Source organism: Tamandua tetradactyla, chromosome 6 (assembly GCF_023851605.1).
Source record: "Tamandua tetradactyla isolate mTamTet1 chromosome 6, mTamTet1.pri, whole genome shotgun sequence".
Classification (NCBI taxonomy): Eukaryota; Metazoa; Chordata; class Mammalia; order Pilosa; family Myrmecophagidae; genus Tamandua; species Tamandua tetradactyla.
In genome coordinates this window covers 177,905,118-177,922,087 of record NC_135332.1, presented here as the reverse complement: position 1 = coordinate 177,922,087, position 16,970 = coordinate 177,905,118, and the positions used below count along the sequence as shown (strand labels likewise).

General features: G+C 43.2%; 1 long non-coding RNA gene across 1 annotated transcript; it reads left to right on the top strand.

The window, feature by feature from the left end:
• The first annotated feature begins 1,961 nt into the window (after positions 1–1,961).
• Positions 1,962–15,634, top strand: LOC143686522 (uncharacterized). Its single transcript, XR_013177234.1, has 3 exons — positions 1,962–2,087; positions 2,808–2,981; positions 15,480–15,634. It is a non-coding gene; the product is annotated as an uncharacterized LOC143686522 (long non-coding RNA).
• The last annotated feature ends 1,336 nt before the right edge of the window (positions 15,635–16,970 follow it).

The following is a 16,970-nucleotide window of genomic DNA, read 5'->3' as shown; positions in this document are numbered from 1 at the left end:
TCCTTGGGAACATCCACTCTCCTGGCCCAAGGCTTCTTGACCTCAGACCTTGGCTTCCATGGTTCTGTCTTTGAAGTTGTTTTTCCTTCAATTTGTCCCTCTGTCTCTCTTAGTCTAGACTGGCAGTGGTTCCATTTATACAGATTCCACAACACTCTTGTTGGTTTTCTATGAAATATGCTGGGATCATGTCCATCAGACAAAAGGACTTTCCACAAATCCTTCCTGGATAACTCCAACTCCAACCCTGGCTTTTTCTGAAATGGCTGTCTGGTTCCATGTTTGGTTAAATCCTCACGTGGGGCACTATTCTCTGGGGTCTCCCTTTCTGGAAGCCCAGAATTTTCTAGATCATCAGTTTCTGGTTTCTTTGTACTCAAGTGTTCAGTTCTCAACTTTTCTCTTTCCTGTCACATTTCACTATAAAGCTGCAAGGACATGTCAGGCTGACTTTTCCATATCTAATTTGGAAATTTCCTCAGCTAATATCCTTTAAATTCTAACTTCCATCCAATCATAGTACTCAATTTGGCCAAGTTATTTGCCATTTTAAAACAACGGTTGCTTTCCTTCCAGTTTGCAATAACACATGTGTCATTTCTGTCTAAAGCCTCATCAGAGGTATCTCTAGAGTCCAGATTTCTACCAACAGTCTCTTCAAAACATTCTAGTCCTTCTCTATAAAGCTCCTCACAATTCTTCCAGAATCTTCCCCTTTTAAAAAGCCATTCCAACACGTTTGGTATTTGTAAACCGCAGCAGCACCCCACTTCTCTGGTACCAAAACCTGTTTTATTTTTTGTAAAAACTGCCAGAACACAATATATCAGAAATGGAATGCCTTTTAAAAGGAAAATTTATTACATTGCAAGTTTATAGTTCTAAGGCCAGGAAAATGTCCAAATTAAGGCAAGGCTATAAAACTGTGCAAGGTAAGGAATCTAGGGAAGATACCTTGACTCAAGAAGGCCAATGACATTGGGGTTTCTCTCTCAGCTGGAAAGGCACACTGCTTGCTTTCTCTCTAGGTTTCTTCAACCACTTCCTCGGGGGCGTTTTCTTTCTTCATCTCCAACTGACTCTGGCTTTGTGGGCTCTGTTGGTTCTGTTGGCTCTGTTGGTTCTAAAGCTTTTTCCAAAATGGTTCCTTCTTAAAGGGCTCCGGTAAGCAACCCCACCTTGAATGGGTGGAGACACAGCTCCCTGGAAACCATCTAATTAAAAGTTACCACCTACAACTGAGTGGGTCACATCTTCATTGAAACAATAAAAAGATCCCATGCAGTGATATTGAATGAGGATTAAAAGACATGGATTTTCTGGGGTACATAATAGCTTCAAACTGGCATAGGCACCCAGAATGAAATCCTAGGATTTCACTTTCTTGAGGTTGATTGTTAATTTCCTTTGTTGGGACAACTCAGAATGATAAGACTGACCTCACAGAGTTATTTTCAGAATTAATTGAGATAAATTGCACAAGAATTTTGAGTCCATGGTGAATACTTGATAAATATTTGTTGAATCTAAATATACAACTCTAGAAAATGCTATTGGAAAGAGCAGAAACAGACTTTGGGCTTACAGGACAAGGATTCACTGTTTGATGGCTTGAAATCTCAGTATATTTCTGAGTCTCTGCTTCCTCCTTTGAAAAGTGGGGGTAATGTTTACTACCACAGGAGGAAATAAGGCAGACTATCTGAAATGATCATGCAAAATGACCAGATCAGTGCCTGCTCTAAAGTCTCTATATTAGCAATATTAGAAAATTTTACTTAACGTTATTTTTATGGATTCTTTCACAGATGCATTCTGTTCTTATTTTCTGAAGCTATAGGGGAAAAATAGCACTGCTGGATTTGATCTATCCCCTCTCCCCAACACACACATACTTCTTTACTAATACTCCCTCCCTCCCAGCAATTTTCCTTTCTCTATTTTATTTCTGCTTTAGGCTCAAGTGGATTAACTACTCCTGAGCATTAGAGATTGCAGTGAATCCTCCTGAAGAAATCTCATCACAGATGTTTGGGAGCCATGCTGATTAGAAGGCTTACGGTTCCAGCACTAGGACACATTTAGAGGTGAGTAGGATAAAAGAAAAAGTATTTCTTCCTTGAGCTGAGGATTTCCCAGAAGGTACTAGGAGAAGAGTCCAAAGCAAGGTTAAAAATGAATACATTATGTGTTTGATGTTTACCCATTGGTAGGTCTTATAAGTTAAGGAGAAAGTAATATTTTTGAGGGGCTTCACATTTGAAATCAGTTATGAACAGAATCCAGTGGCATTGAATGTTTGCATTAGCTAAGCTCCCCAAAGCCTGATTCTCAAAGTCAGAGAATTTATATTACCGTTAGTTTTCCTTCCTATTTTTCTACCAATGTAATAAAAAGTGTGCTAGACTAAGAAGTTCTGGACAGAAGCTTATGAACCTGGCAACCTTGGACAAGTCAAGTAACCCTTACAGGCGCCTCCTTATTTGTCCAGTGGGAGCGTTCACAGCACATGTGGACCCTCTTCAGGTCCTCAGTATTGCCCCCCAAGGCAGTTTCAGTTATTCCCCTGCTTCCGGAATTGCTCCATGTAATCAGTCCTCTTAGAACCATTTTGGCAAAATGAACATATATTTTTTAAAGATCCTTCTTTCCTTGGCAATGGCTACATATTATTTTGCTATCTCTATGGCAAAATCAACCATTGTAAGCAGGATCGTGGTATATTTAAAGGTAAATTTCGCATTAGTCACTGTGGCAGACACAGTTGACTGCTCATCAAATGCCCACACGTGCTCTGATATTTCCAGGTCTTCTTTAAAGTCAGGTGGGGGCGATTGACTCATTCCAGCAAGTGGATGTCTGGGCCAAGGTTGCAAGAGGCAATTGGTCTCCTCTTCTCTGCTCCAATGACCTAGAGGATGATGGTTCTGCTGACACAAGTCCAGGACAGAAGAGAGATATTTTACCCATTTGTACTTTGTGTGAGTAAGATATAAACCTTTATTATGTTAGGCCACTGAACACTGGGGCTTATTTGTTATCACAACAAAGCATAGCTTAACCTGATAGTTGTTAATATTTAAAAATTAAGAGGTGTCTCATTTAAATATCTTGATTTTTGGCTTTATTTGTAAAACCAGATAATTTGCTGATACCAGGTTGAACATTTGGAGGCAACAATCTGTCACTCTTATTGCCTGAAAGGAACTTGTGCTCTCTAGCTCATTCCTGTGTCACCCCATCCTCTTCTTTCCGTTACCTGCCCACTGCTCTATGCCTTTGAGTTCGCGACCCCTGGTCTGCAATACAAACAGAAACAATACAAACATCTTTGTCACATAATGGGCCCTTCCTGACTTGGCTTGTTTGTCCTGTGCAGACACTCATCTTCTGGCACAAGCACAACACAGATATTGCACAGACAATACACTGTAGCCTGGACCTCTGTTATTAAGGGGTATTCTGGTCTCTGTGCCTTTAATTCCCTTCTTTCTTGATTTATTTGGCTGACTCTTCTTCTTTCTCCAATATCCACCTCCTGCTCACCTCTTTGGCAAATCCCTTCCCCCGCTCTCCCTGTACTTCTCCTAACTGGAAAGATGCCTCACTTCTAGCACCACTTGGTTCTTTCTCACTCACCCTTTGATTCCCAACCCCCAGTGCAGTGCCTGCGACGGAACAGGTGCGTAGAGAGCATGCTAACGGAGCAACTGCTGAATCATAAGGTTCGTTTTTTTCAAATTTCAAAGCAATGGAGGCACACAGCAAGGATTCAGAGTTCATGAAAGCAATTCAGTGCCCTCCTCCCCACTCTCAGTGCCTCTATTCAGAAATAGCCTCTTTTTCATACCGTTTCCACTTTTATTGATTCTGTTGTTGGCCTCCGTGTCTCCAGGTACTGCACTTGAAACTGCATTTTCTCATTTATGGTTTTCCCCACTTCCCCCCGACCCTCTTCCCAGTGTTTGAGGCTGCTTTTGCTAAACTTTAAGTTCTTTCAGTTGCCATTAAAGCTCTAATAATAACCTTAAACTCTTTTTACTATTCCTTTTGATAGTGTCTCAAATTTTGTTTCTATTCCTTTGCTTCTCTTCCGTCCATAGCCTCATTTTGTAGGCAACACTTTACACTGTCAAGGATGCTCATGTTTATACTATATTCTTCACTCTAATCACATTTTGTTTAATTTTTTTGCTCATTTAAACTCGGTTTCTTTATTCTTACTGCAAAACCAGATTCAGTTCCCCACCCCTCAAACACTCTTCTCTTCATCCGCTGACCCCTTCCCCTGCATACCTGATCTGTCCCTCAAAGCCCAGGAAAAGCTCTCTTCTGCTGTAATCATTGCCAGCTAAATCTATTTGACCCTCATATTTTCAAGCCTCTTTTCTCATCCTATATCATCACGAAAGCAGGGCTGCTGAGAGCTGAGTCAGGACTGTCCCAGGCACTCTGGGTATAAAAAGAAATATAGCCTTGGAAGCTAAGTAAATCAGGAGTCAACATTTTTCTTTGTAGACACAGATTAGGCCCATTAAGAGCTGAATTATCTAGAAAGGGACCTGTCTTAGAGCCAAGTCTATCATTTTTATAACAATGTGATGTTTCTAAAGCATGATTCTGTAGTCCTTACCATTCTGAGCTGTCAGCTCAGTGGGGCAGCAGCCACTGTAAGGCAAGGGTCACCAAAACTACCTCGATATTTGGCAGCATAATTAGTCCAGTGGCTAACTATGGGTCCCTGGTCCAGAAGCACTGTGCAGTGTCTGCCTAATCTAAAAGAAAAGTGTTTTATCACTCTCTGAACCTTTTCTCCAAAAACTTGAGAAATTTGAGTTAAAAATTTCCCAGGTCACTTTTGATCCTTCTATGCAGTGGTGAAGGTGTGGGGTGCCCACTCACTCCTGCCATCAGAGTTGCCTTGGTGCCCATGGTGAAAGGGACTCTTTGGTGCCTCTCCCAATGGGCATCTGTTGTTTGGTCTACCTAGCTTTCATTCTCCCTCCTTTTAGGAAACTGACTTTGATTTTCTCTGGAATCATATCCCTTGGCTCTCTGCACAGGCAGTGTCGGTGGGCTGGCCACAGCTCCCAGCCCCAGGTCAGCCTTGTCTCGCCAACACCATGGCCACAATATTTACTTCGAGATGGATGTGGTCCAGTCAGAGCGACTCACACTATTTTTCAGGTGACCTCAGGGCAAGGCTTCTTAGAATGGAGCCAGTATTGAGATTACAGAGTTGAGAGATGGTTAGAAACCAAGTTCTATATTATCTGTCTTAATTTCTATTTTCTTGAAATCACAGGCTGAGATAAGAATTTGGGTTAAGGTAATTTCTTTGGGAGGTTATTCCTGGAAAGAATGAGGACAGAGGGAGAGAGAAAAAGAAAACAAAGGAAAATCCAATATGAGGGTGTGCTTTCCTGTTTCAGCATTGTGATCTGTAGGGCTTGATGCTGCTGAGACCTCATCGTGCCTCTCATACTTGTGCATGGAAGGATGAGGAGTCTGCAGCACTTATGTAGTGAATCCCTCCCTGCATTCTTCAGTTTCCCGCTGAGGGTATTAAGTCTCCCACACTTCTGAGCTGCACTTACACACAGGACATGGAGGTTACCGCAGCACCATTAAAGGCTCTGGGAGAGAGAGTAGACAGAATTATGACACACAGTTAATGCAGAAGGTTGTCAGTTTGAGTAGAGTTTAACTGCCCCACGTGCTGAGAGCAGCTGAAGACACACACTCTGTAAGCAAGCTTGTTCACAGAAGGAATGGACCAAGCTAAACATGACTGGCTTCTCCTTCTAATCACGTCATATCACACTTTGACCTTTGGTGAGGATGGGGTAGGGGGGCACAGAGAAGACAGGGGTATTGAGTTAGTAGGTCTCCCCAACATGGAAAAAAAGTCAGGGCTTACAAAATATTAAGCATCATAAATCTGCAAAGTATAATTCTGAAATTAATTCAATCTAAAGAATAGTCTCAGTATGTAGTTCCTGCAACACCATAGATCGTGCTGTGTTTGAAATTATTTGGTTTTGTGTCTATGTCACGCTAGAATGCAAAATCTTCAAGGGCAGCAACTTTACCTTCTATATCATTTTCACCTCGTAACTAACACTGTCTTACTCAGAGTGTATTCCAAAAAATATCTGAAGAATGTTAAATGGATATAAACCATTGGGTTACTGTACTGTGAAGAAAACAGCAGTCAGAGAAAGAGCTGGTCTCTGCCATGAGGGAATTGAGACTTTAGGAGGGAGAGATGGATTTGTGTTACAGTCAATCAGGGGTCACAAGAGAGGTGAAAGTTCTTCTGATGGGAATGGTAGGGGTCAGAGAAGTTATAAAAGTGGGACTTGGGCAGCAGAGATAAAGAAGTGAGCATGCTGGGCAGTGATACCAGCTTTGGTAAACCCAGCAAGACACAACTTTATGGGGCCTGGTCAAAAAATGTTAGAGTGTGGGATGACTTGGCTGTAGGTTTTAGGCAGAGGTGAGGGGAAGGCGAGGTGTTGAGGTGGTGCAGAGAACGAACTTTGGTGTCAAACATCCCTGGTTCCAAACTGTAGCCATACCACTTTGTAGGTGACCTTGACCTGCCTAAATCCTAGCTTTTTCTATAAAGCGGCAAAGACGATAGTATCTCCCAGAAAATTGTTCAGAATAATTGTGATAATGCATAGAAGAGATTTAGCACAGTGCCTTGCTACTATAAACTAATAAAGGCACAACATAAACTATTTGGATTATCCAAAGATAATGTTGGAACATGAAATTGTGCCAACTTTTGGAGGATCCTGAATAGCCACTTGTAGAGTGTGGACTCCACCCTATGAGAAAACATTAATGCTTCCTAAAAGGCCAGTGGCAGAACGTGAACTCACTTGGAAGCTATCTTTTCTGATTGTGCGGAACAATGATTGGGGTGTGGAGTAATGGGGAAAGTTCAGAGGTGTGAAAATCAGTAGGGAAGGAATGAAAAGCTCCCATGAGAGGTGCTGAATGTCTTAATTGAGGCAGTAATATTGGCAGAAACAGGCTCAAGGTATTTGTTAGGAAAAATATGTGGGACTCAATAGATTTCATTGTTAAAGAAATGGGATTGAGAGTAATGTGTTGCGATGTTTTAGACCAAGTGTGTTAAATCCATCCTCCTTGCTGGGATGGGTTTGGGATGCATGTGTGAGCCAATGAGAGATCAGGTAAAGCCTGTTGATGGTGGCCTCACTCCTAAGAAAGAGATACGAGAAAAGCCAATATCCCCTGAGAAAGCTCTGGGTGTTAATTTATAGATAATGGTGTGTGGAGTTGCTGTTGTCAAGTTGCAGCCAAACTGGTAATGAAGCTCACATGCGAGCAGGGAGCCTGAGAAACCCAGAAAATTGGAGTGAAGTGGTTCTGAATTGCTAATGCCCGGTGCCCACTCTCCTCTGGACCAACTGTTACATGAAATAATAGTGTTTTCTTACTGTCTCACTGTCTTGTTGGGATTTTATGTTACTACACAGCCGAAATCATCTTGATTGCTGTACTTATTGAATGGACTAGGATGACGAGAGAGGAGGAGAAATCAAAGACAACCATAGGTTTCAGCCGGCATGGCTGGATGGATTCTGAAGCTATCCACTAAGAGAAGGAACACTAGAAGAGAGGTTCAGACTTCAAGAATGGACAAGTCTAGTTAATGTATTTAATACATTGCACTTGACACCCCTGCTTGACAATCATTTGGAGAAATCCAGTGAGCAACTTGCCACACTGATGAGGATCTCTGCATTTAGACAAAGATTGGAGCATTGCATGTATATGGAGGTGAGAGTTGAAGGCAGGTGAAACCACCCATGTAACCTGTGTAAAAAGGAGAGTGAACACACAAAGCTGTAAGAAGGCAGAGGAGTTTTGGCTGCTCTTTGGAGTTGCTAAATGCAAGTTGATGTGCTTAGGGGAAAAGTAAATCAAATTACATTTATAAGATGATAGGCTTGGAGAAATGAGGTATGACTCATACCTTGTTCCATGAAGGCTTCATAGCAATGAACCATAGATCAAAGTGGTCCAAAGAGCAGAGCAGGAAAGGACACCCACCATGCCCTATAAATGATGGGGCTATGCCCTTTGCAGGATGGCTTTCACAAAGGCACAATGCAGCAGTAGGAGGTAAATAGACTGGATGTGTATGGAGTACTTACTCTGTGCCAGGCATCTAATTTGCCACATGTCCTTTCATTTCTGTGGTTGCCCTTTGAGTTAGGTAATGTTATCATAGCCATTCTGCACAGAAGACAAAGGAAACTTAGAGAAGTTTCCACCCAAGAACATGGCTAGCAAATGACAGAGCCCAGGGCTGGCTGACACAAAAGTCTTTGTTATCTCCACTATGATATATAGTTTTTATTAAGGGTATAATAAAATTTCTTATAGAATAGTAATTTATATAAATGTCTTATGTTTCTGCCATGCTGCTGGTGGCAGACCCCATGACTTATTTTTTAATTTTTTAATTCCCCAAGCAATTTAGGATAATGTATTATGCATGAAACATGCTTAATAGTTGCCTATAAGGAGAACAGAGTTTCTGTTGAATAAATGTTGGTTAGATTTTACATTGGTCCTTCATGATCGTGATAATTTGACTTATTATTAAGCGCATAGTCACTCCTCTCTTCCAGTCACTATGGATGCTGTTATTTCTCATTCATTTCTGTTGGGTTTGGTGATGCGGTTTGTTTAGATAATGGAATATTATAGATACGAGGCAAACAAAGGCTTGAAATGCCCCTATGTGGTTGAATTCTGCCTTTTGCACTTCTGTCATCATCATGAGAAACACTTGCCAGGGTAACCTGTCTCCTAGTGGATGAGAAGCTGTGGAGCAGAACTGCCCCAGCTGACACATGACTTGCAGATAGGAGCAGAACCACCACAGGTGATCTGCAGAACTGCGAGTGTGAGAAGGAAAGCTTACCGCCTATTTCACGCCACTGAGTCACTGAGTTCTGGGGAAGCTTTGTTACGCAGCAATAGCTCACTGACACTATGATTCTCAATATAAATTATATCCACTCCTGCTCCTAGCTTATTCCTTCCTTCAACTAATATTTATTTGGCAGTTACTGTGTGCGCTCCTCAAATAAACTGGTAGGCACAAAAGGCCTGGCTCTGCTGTCATGGAGTTCCCAATCTAGCAGGCGAAGGAGATATGTAATCAAGTATTATGTCTGCATAATACAGACAGTGTTGTGATGGGAGATCACAGGAGGTTATGGAAACCATAGCAAGGACATCATCCCATTGCACGTTTATGGTCAAGGGAAGAGACCTGGAAAAAGTAAAATTTCATCTGAAACCTGAAGAACAAACGATGTTAGAAATTAGGCTAAAAGGGGATTTAGGAGCAGAGAGGATGTCACAGCCAGGAAGAAGGAAGAGCACGGGCAACATCCCAGGCAAAGAGAAAACAAGGATGCAAAGCCTTTCAATAAATGAAGGCAAACAGAGTGGCAAAATATAGCATTGGAGAGATGATTGAGACCAGATCGGGTAAGCACCCCTAAGCCTTGTTAAAAAGTTCAGACATCATTTTGAGAGAATTAGGGGAAAGAAAACTGTTTTATTAAATTTTAAAAAGTCCGAGCATTTCTTCCCATCCAAAATTATAGATAACTTAATTTATGCAAATAACACATTTTTCAGATTTAAGAGCAAAATAAAAAAGTTTTTTAAAAGATCCCTTCCAAAATGAACACACCCACTCTAATGATGAAGTGCTGGAGCATTTCTAATTAACTGGGAGCTCATTTTGTGTTCCCGATCAACACACTCAGAGGGCCATGTGGATAATTTAATGTGAGGGTGTGAACGTGTACTTTCCGCAGCTCTTTATTGCTTGCTTCAGATGTTGCTATGGGAAACCAAAATCTGTTCCAGAAAATCGCTGTTAGATATTGCTTACTAAAAAGTGGGTAATAGAAAGAGTAGAAAAATCGTTCCCACCTGCCAGTTTTCCTGTGACCCCTCCCCATGGATTCTTCCCTAACTCCAGACCTGCCATGGGACTCTCCACACGGAGAGTGTAAACTCCACGAAGGCAGGGAATGAGCCACACTTGTCCATTCATTGGGTCCTCAAAGACACAGTAGAAGGTCAATACATACTTGTTGAATTGATGAATAAGTTAGTGAATGAATGATCGACTTGCTTATGTAAATCACAATAGTCTATACATGTCTGCCTTCTCTATTGGGCTCTGAGTTTCTCGAGGACAGGAGGAGGTCTTATTCTTCCATGCATCTTCAGCCCCCATCACAGGGCCTCCTTGGCAGCAGCCACTTCCTGAGTTCTTCCTGAACGAACAAATGAATGAGAGGTGCTGGACTGCAAGTACAGCCTCTGCTAACCAGAAACAGGCTGGGCGCCAGAGAGGTAAATGTCAACACAGAGACAGATCAGCTTAGCAGATGAGCTTAGCAGAGTTTTAAAGAGATGGGCATATAAAGGAATAAACAAAAAGAGAACAAGAATGAAGTAACCACAAAAAGGCTAAGTGGAGCTCCTCTGAACTCTGCTTGGACACCCCTAGCTCTCTAACTTGCTCAGCCTGCCTTTTCTGCTTCTGCTCAACTCTGGAGTCTCAGCTGAGATATAGAACTTCTTCCTCTCTGATATTTTAATTGCTTGTGAAGATGCTGCTTCTGCTAATAATAATAATTATGGTGAAGTTGATGAGTTATCTAAACCAAATTTTCTTTTATTTTGCCTTCAAATGCATATCAAAAGAGGGAAGGGATAGACAGAAAAATAGCTTTCCCCCATATGATCACTTCAGCTTTGTCAAGCCAAACTTGTGGTTTTTCAAAGAAGAAGACCTGGTCTGGTGGGCTTGCCATTGCACTTGTGTTTTTTTAGGATGTTTGAGTTCCTTTAAGTGGCTGACTCCCTAGGAGATCAAGGATACCAATCCTTCAGGGAGACAGACTGCACCCATTCTCACACCACTCTCTTGGCAATTGAGAGTACACAGCTGGTGTGTGCAATATGTCATCTGGGTACTGGACGGGCACACAGAGACCCTCTGATGTGCCTAGGAAAACCCTGACTTGCAGGGTGGGCCCTGGTGTGTGCAGTCTTAGTTGGGGATCATGGGGTCTCCTGAAAGGCGTGCTTTTAGCTGAGCTGAAGATGTGGTATTAGATTTCAACTCTGGTAACTTGATAGGGAGGAAAGAAAAGTGGTTCTTGCAAAGACATTTCCATATGACAGCTGGTCCATGAAGGTCTCCCCGTGCTTTGTGGGCTTTCACAATATGAAGGTTCTCAATGAGGAAATGTCTATGGTTTTATTTATAATGTGAACTATGTGTTTACTTGTCCATTTTAATTCAAGTAGCAGACATTGCCTCATGCATGCACAGCAACACGTCTTTCCGTTCATTCTGGAAACTCTCCTCTGAAGGCATAAGTTCATTCCAGGCATCTGCTGCTTTGATGAGTGTTCTTTGACTCTCCTATATTGGAGATCCAAAATCCACCAGATCATGGCTATAAGAAAATACCATCTTTCCTTCCTTTCATTCACCCCAAATATATTGAGGGCTGATTCTGGGAACAGAGACATACAAAGAAGGATGAAGAAGGATGGACAGTATTGGACTTCTCCAATGGGACAGGCATGCTGCTTAGCCAATGCAGACACATTTTTATCAAGTCAACACTGTAGATAGGGCTGCTGAAATGACTAACTTAGACTGGTTGGCTTAAACATTAGTAATTTATTGTCTCACAATTTTGGAGGCTAAAAGTTCAAACTCAGGGTGTCAGGGGAACCATGCTTTCTCCAAAATCTGGGGCATGGTGGTGGTGGCTGTTGGCCACCTGCTACTCAGCTCCATCTGTCACATGCCATCTTCTCCTCTGCTTAGTAGGACCCCAAGTCATGTTGAATTAAGGCCCACCCTGGTTCAGTTTGGCTCACCTTAACTGATTTTGTTTTCAAAGATCCTATTTACAAATGGGGCCGCACACAGAGGACAGGTTCTGGGGGACTGGGGAACTGGGGGTTAGGATTTGAAGACATCTCTGTGGGAGACATGACTCAATCCATAACAGCAGATATTGCCATGCTGGTTTGTTCTCACAGAGGATACAGAGGTTGGGAAGCTGAAGTAGCCTGTGGAAGCTCCCACCTCCATTAAGCAGCTAAGAAGTGCAGGCGGGAATCTGGGCCCTGCTGACTTTCCCTGCTGCCGTTTCTCAGAGCCTGTCCTGGCAGTCACTTCCTGCGGGGAAGACTCGATGGCTCATGGCTTCCTCTGCTGATGGTGTCACTTCCCCAACCAGCGCCCGCCATGGGGAGGAAGTCTGCTCATTGCCCGGGTCCTGCAGCACTGCCTGGAAGGAGGAGGGGCTTTTTAAAGGGGGTTGTGCAAGGGTTGTGATGCTCCCTCTAAGATTTCGGAAAACACACCACAGACTCAGCCATCTGCAGTATTTGTCGATCCGGGGGGCCCAACCAAAATGAACTAATAGTAGAAAATTGTTCTACTGAACAGCCCCCAGGCACAGGGGCCACAGCTGTGGGCTCTGGTGGGAGTGGGTGGAGGGACCAGGCAAACTCAGGCTCCTGGAGGAGTCCAGTGTGTGGAACTGGACCTTGGGGTCCACGGCCCAACCATTTGCAGAGAAAAGGGCTTAAACCAGGTTTTGTCCAGATGGGCTTCTAGGATCACTAAGGGTGTAACCTGTGCTTGGCAACTCTAATTTTAGGACTAAGCAATAAGTAGGGGTCTGAGACACACAGGAGGGGGAGAGGGGTCTTTGGGTAGTGTGCACGGGAGGGGACCCTTGGAGAAACCCCCATTTGGTTCTGGGGGTTGGGGTAGAGCCAGCCCAATGGAGAGCCAAGGAGAGGGCACAGCAAGTACAACAAACTCTGCAGCACAGGGGAGGAGTTGGGAGGGTTCAAATAGCAAGACAGAGTGAGTTCCCACTTCCTGGGGGCAGGATGGGGAGATGTCAAAGAGAAGGTTGGAGCTAAGGGCCACTTCAACATGTCAAAGGAAGCAGTCGACACTATGTTCTAAGAGTAATGGGAGACATTTAAAAAGGATCAGAGCATTGGTGGAATGGTTATGGATTATGGCCAGAGCTGCAGGCCCTGAGCTAGGAAGGCTGCACCGGTAACGGTTAGTTAGTGACCCTGCAGGTGAAACTTCTCATTGATTAGGTCTGACGCTAATATGTCCATAACCCCCTGCAGTATCTACTGCCCTCTTGCCCTCCAGAGCACAAAGCCTGTGATCAAATTCCCCGAGTTCATATCCTGGTTCCACCATTTATTAACTGTGTGACCTTTAGCAAGTAACTTAACCTCTCTGTGTCTCCCTTTCCTCATCCGTAAAATGAGGATGATGAGAACAGAATCCCAGACTTGTGATATGAAGATTTTTTGGGTTATCTTATAAACCAAGTTCTCAGAACAAGCCCAGTACACAGTAGGAGCTGTGGGCGTCTGTTCTTAGTATTACCTGACCCCATCAGCTCTGCAGGGACAGCACAGGGGCAGACACTCAGCAGGAGCTTTGTCCTCAATGTAGAGATGAGGAGACATGATCTCACTCTGATAAATAAAAACAACCTGTGCTCAGATCCAAGACAGACCATGGAAGCAGTTCCCCAGAGATGCAGTTGGAATGTGCCTAAAGGGGGTGGTGCAGGACCAAGAAACTGGCCTCAGTGGCCAGCAGGCGGGCAGGATGTGACTTTGGGTTAGCAGTGAATTCTTGAAGCTTCTCAACTTACAGTATTTCTTCCATTAAAAAAAAAAAAAAAAATATATATATATATATATATATATAAAATGATTTAAGGGATTATATATTTATAATATATAAATCATATATGTATGTTATATACTATATAAGTCATATATATATGATATATAATATATAAATCACATATATATATGATTTAAGGAATTGGGTCACACAGCCATGGGGGACTTTCCTATCCAAACTCCATGGGGTAGGCAGCAAGCTGGAAACTCCGATAAAAGTGATACTGAAGTCCTTATTCCTAATTTTCTTGGAGAACTAGGCTGGTTCGATATTCTGGCAAGAGCCAATGCTGAAGTTGAGGCAGTGATTCTTCTTTTATCCTCTAAAGCACTCACTTCAGGCTGAAGACCTCCACCTGACTGGGTGACGAGATTCCCTGCAGTGCAGAGGTTAATCTCCTTTGTTGATTGTAGATGCAATCAACTGATTATAGATGTGACTCCTGCTAGAAAACACCCTTATAGTAACAAGCAAGCCAGGGTTTGAGGTAACTGCTGGACCAAACAACTGGACACCATAACTTAGTCAGGTTGACACATGAAATTAGACATCACAGGAGAAAAAGGCAGGTAAGTCTACTTGAACATGTTCTGTGTGCCAGGTTATATGTTTGGCCCTTTGAAAATGTTTCTTCCATTTTATTCCCACCAGACCCTTGCTCTTTATTATTATTATCTCAGTTTTACAAGTGAGTCAACAAATGAGGACCCCAAAGTGACATAGACCTGGGATCCAATGATGGGGTCAAGTCTTGTTGGTTTCCTGTCACTTGCCCGCTACTCATTAAGTCCCTGGAGCTTGGATTGTCTCTTCACCTTTGCTTCCTTGTGGAGGCCCCATCAGGGCTGCCCCCAGCTTGGATCAAGATATTAAATACCAGCGGACTCTGTCCACACTTCACTCGTTTAAACCACAACACCCCGTGAGGCAGGGACTAATTTGTTGACCATGTTACAAATAAGGATTCTGAGGTTAAAGTAATTAAGTCCTTGCCTTAGTTTCCACCACTCTGAGGTGGGAGAGCTGGGATTCCATACTGACTGTGTCTCGGGGCCTTCCCAGGACACTGTCACATCCTGCTCTGGCTTTTCCCACATGGCCACCAATCGCATGTCCAAGACCCACGTTTGGTCACTGAAGTTAGGACAGTCCTAGGTGGTTGGAAGAAGGAGTTTGCTTATCCACACAAGGTTCAGAAAAGTCTCAGGGGCTGATCTTGAGTTCTGCTGGCACGTCTCATCTTATCATCGTAGCCACTGAAATTGGTGTGTCATTATCGTCATTTTCTGTTTGGATTAGAAAACAGAAGCTAAGGGGAGCTACAGATTTGGATATGATTGTGCAGCCTAGGGGTAGCAGGGTAAGACTTGAGTCCAAGTTCTCGTGATATTCAGCTCCAAGCCCTTAATCCTCCTGTTCTGTTCCCTCCCCACAAGGCCTGGGCAAAGAACCAGCACAAGGCTTGAGTGCAGTAAGGACTGTCTGAACTTAGTAATTCTCTAATCTGTAGTTTTCCATTCAATATTTGTTCAACCTATTATTGTATTTGCTGCTATAGTCATAAATTAATCAAATATGAGATATGGTTTTCTTTACTGATAAAATCTAACTTCCCTTTCCTCCTTCTTTTTTGCCCCAACAGCACCCACATGTTCTCTAAAGGAATGCAGTCGATCGTGTCCTGAGATGTTGACTTTAGATGCCCTTATCTTATTGTAACCCACAAATTTAATCACTGTTTGCACACAAACTTATGGCATCTATATTGAAATAAAATTTAAGTTCCTTGGGATTTTACCATGCATCACCACTTTTACACATACAAATGATTTCCTGGATGATTTTTCAGGAAATGAAAATGAAAAAGGGATGATTACCTGGATGTTTTTTCCTAGCATTTTTTCATTTGCTGTATCACAGTGGGACAAAGAGACTATTTTATTATATCTTATGTTGTGAGGTCAGCTGCAAGAATTGCCTGAACTTTAACAGCAGGATGCTGGGGTGAAGGGAGAAGCCAAGCTTGGTAGACGTGGAGTTGGGGGCACTCAGCAGGGAGTGCCCACATCCTAATAACAGTGTCTTGGGGAGGCAGGAGGACTCCCCAGTGTATAATGGATGTAGCCTGGCAGCAGAAGACCCAGGCAGTTGGGAGCCCATGCCCCAAGCAAGGCAGGTGGTAGTAGTATGAACTGATGGAGAACATAGGTCTGTGTTGAGAGAGAAGGGGATACAAGGCAAGGAAAACTGAGGGCCAAAGAAGAAACGAGGCTTGAGGCTGAGGAGAATGTGCAGGTGCAGGAACATGCCACAAGAGGCTATGGGTCTAACAAAAGCCAGCAATGCTGGTCTGAGGGCAGCTGTCTAATTCTGGATCTTACCTGTTTGTGGTGAGGATGACTGGCCCCACCAGCACACCATGTCAGTGTTGACTAAGGGACAGGCTCGGGCAGTGTCCGCAGGGCAGAACGGGGACAAGAGTAACTGATAACATCTATAGGACTGATAAGGTAGGAGTTTCTGGACTTTGTCCATTTGAGCACCCTTTGCTTTCCCCAAGGGTGGTAGAACCTTCTTCACACTGAAAATCGCTCTGACTTTTACAATGAGTCAAGTCCGTATTATTGAGCACTTTGTGAGATGGGGCCACTCATCTGCCCCATTTAGAAGTCAAGTCAAGTCTACGTGGAAGCTGTCATTACTCCTAGTCGATGAGTGTCCATGGGTCCACAGCATCTGTTTAAAAATGTGAAATCCCAGGCCCTATCCTAAACCTACTGTGTGTAATACAATGTGAGAAGTGCTGATCTGAGTCCATCACTGGAGGGAACCATGGCCTTTAGTCTGTCATTCTTTCAGCTACACAGCACAGGCAGGAAGACTGAGTGTGCAGTAGATTTTTGTCAATTATTAGTACACACACTTGGGCAATATATCTCTGTCTTGACATTGATCTCCTTACCTCAAAAATGAGAAAATAACAACTACCTTCCATGTGTAAGGAGTATGAAACATTATCACGTACCTAATGCACAGCATCTGGTGGCTAAGACATAGAGATGGTAGATGCACACAGGAAAGGTAGTACTGCTGATGTAGGACTAGTAATCCCCATTACTGTGCACTCCAGCTT